Here is a 3,160-nt window from a genome sequence, read left to right as displayed (position 1 = left end):
TTATCTGTTTTGTATTTTTTTCTCCAATTTCAGTCAGAACGGTCATACAAATTGTTATTTTGGTGATGGGGTTGTTTTTAGCAACGCTCTAAATATTGGGGTCGTTAAGGGTTTTGAGAAGGCAATTTTAAGACACCTATCATGATACTTTAAACACATGGATAAGGAGGAATTATCAAAGGATGCATATGAATGCATTACTTTTTTTTTTAATCAATAACAATGAACTTTTATTAATAAAGATTGAGATAATCAGAGTTACAAAGAAGGGAGCTAAAAAATTGGACCATTGGGATGCACATGAATGCATTTTAGGGGTGCTCATGAAAAATAAAAAAATTGATCGAAGCTGAGAAACTGAAGAAATCAAATTGATAAAATGTGGATAATCAAGCCAATCGGTTCAATTTCAGTGGTCTTTTTCTAAAAAACCGTTTTTTTGTTTGGTTTTGGCTAACCAGAAGAAAGTTCAACGATTAATTGAATCGACATCTATATATATATATATATATATTTAAAAAACTGGTAGGGACTCGTGCCATGCATGGGATTTGTTGAGGGAAAATGAAACAATTAATACAATGTTGTTTAAAATAACTAGTTTTTATTTTATTTATTTGTTACAAAAATAATTTGGTAATTCATTAATTTGGATTATATCAATAATGAATGGTCCAAAATCCTTACCTCTTCTATTCAAGAAAGTTGGAGCACTAGAATGCTCATTGAGAGGTAACCCTAATTTTCTTAAATATAAGAGGCAAAGATTTGAGACTGTTTATTTTTGTCAACTTTTTTGATGGCTGATAAAGAGAACTAGATGACACTTGAAGGGCATTTATGTCTTTTCAAATGGCACTTAATGGCTGGTTAACGGTAGGTATTGGATTGGCACGTTTTGAAAGTTTGGGTATTGAATTGCTGCATTTTAAAGTCTAAGGACCAAAGTATAGAGTACTAATCGAGAATTTTCCCATAAATTAATCTAAACTCAAGTTGCACCTTTAAGAGCAACGTGATTTTTGTAGTTGAATTGAATCAAACCAATTACATCCCATGCATTCATTATTTTTGTTTTTTAACTATTTTTAGATAAAATTGTAAATATAGAAGTGGAAAGTGCTATGGGGGATGGGTTACTTCCATTGTGTAGCCCAATGAACCAAAAAAATAAAAATTCTTGGGCCAAATTTTGATAGTGTATTTGGCAATTTTTAAGGTTGCCTGGCCTAGCCCAGTGCACACCCAAAGTGTAATAATATTTGTCTAGGCTTGGGATTGGGACAAACTTGCCTATGTTAATTATAAAACTATGATTTTTTTTATAAATTGATTTTTAATTTTATTTTGATATATTACAAAAATTATATAAAAAATTCTATCTATATATTAATATAAAATTTGTTATTTACATATTATATTATAATATTTACCATATATGTAACTTCTAACTTTGCAAGTTAAGGGTTGTTTAGCTTGGGCCCTACTCTCTAGGGTGTTAGTGGACTTTGAAAGTTCGTGGTTTGACGCCAAATTTAGTTATCCAAGATTTGGATGTCAGAACTTGCATCCAATTAATAATCAGATTTAACCCCATCTGATCCAATTAAAGTCTCAGTCCATTAAAAGATTTTTATTTTATGTATATATATAGTATAATTATGTATACATATGGATATTATGTACAATTCTATAAAGTTTATAATTGATATATTTAATATTTAATATTTATATACATCTATTATACAAATATAGTTTAAATAATTAGTTTTTTTTTTTACTTTTTAATTTTTTGGTCTTTTTAAATACAATAAGATGGTTGTGGATTAAATCCAAATCCAATCTGAATTCAACCTGTTTATAATCCTATTCCCCATATTATGTGTGGGCTTGGTGCAAATTCAAGCTTAATCTAGCTTAGAAGAAAATAGTTGCTTGAACCAAAAAATTTGTAGGTCTATCCAGGCTAGGGCTAAGTTATAAATGCCCATCTCTAAGTAGAATAAGTCTTATGACATTTCTAATTGGGCCATTATTAGTTTTATTATTTTGTTAATTTTTATATGGAATGCAAATGGTTTATTTTGCTACTTTTAATATTTTTGTACTTTTTATTATTAATTTTAATTATCCTATTAATGTTAGTTATTTTTAAATAGAATTTGAATGCACTTTAATTTTTAATTTATGAAATAATAAATTTTATTAATTTCTTAATTTTTGATAGTTGCTAGATAAAAATTTACTAAATTTTAATATTTTTATTAACTTTAGATTTTTTTATCAAATTTAGGTATTAAGTTTCAAATTATAATTTTATAATAATTAACCAATTAAATAGAATTTGACTATGAAACAAATAAAATGAATTTGGATGAGAGTAAGATTCTCTCTCTTTAGAATAGAATAGGTTAATAATGGAAGAGGCCTATAGAAATAAATGGAATCCTCTCTTTTCTCTCTCTCTCTCATTATTTTTAGGTGATTTAACTATTTATGATATTTTTATTAATTAATTTTTAAAATGTTATTTGTTTATAGACTAGCTAGGTTGAGCCCACACCAGCCTTGAAGTATTTAGGACCAAGCTTGGCTATAAAATTTGTGGGCTTGATGCCAGCCCAGGCCTAGGCTGGACTAAAATGATCACCCCTAAGCAAATTGCTTTTTGTTTATTAGAATAATGAGAACAATCAACAAAATTTAGACAATTTAACAGAGTAATTTAGAGACAGAGAGTTATTGGAATGATTAATGAGGAGAGTTACTTTATTCAATTTAAAAATTAAAAATTCAAAACAAAACCACAAAATAGATAAATGATAGGGGAGAAAAGAGAGGCCTACCGACATGATAGGCCTAGTTTTCGTATATAGATTATTAATATATGTTTTATTAATCATAACATTATAATATAAATACATATTTTAAGTGTATCAACTTGGTTTCTATCTTTGAAAAAATAGTATGCTATGTTCCTCGATTCCTGTCTAGCATTCCTATCTTTGTAGTAGTATAAGCCGTGGTCGGTGATGAAAGCCGTTTTCTCCTGATCATTAAGGTGTATTTGAATTTGGTTGTACCCTGAGAAGGCATTCATGAAGTTCAGGAATTCATGCCCTGCCATTGTGTCGACGAGCTGGTCGATCATCGATAGAGG

This window comes from Nelumbo lutea, chromosome 2 (assembly GCF_056320005.1).
Source record: "Nelumbo lutea isolate HS-2025 chromosome 2, American lotus-T2T, whole genome shotgun sequence".
NCBI lineage: Eukaryota > Viridiplantae > Streptophyta > Magnoliopsida > Proteales > Nelumbonaceae > Nelumbo > Nelumbo lutea.
Note: the sequence above shows the minus strand (reverse complement) of the source record.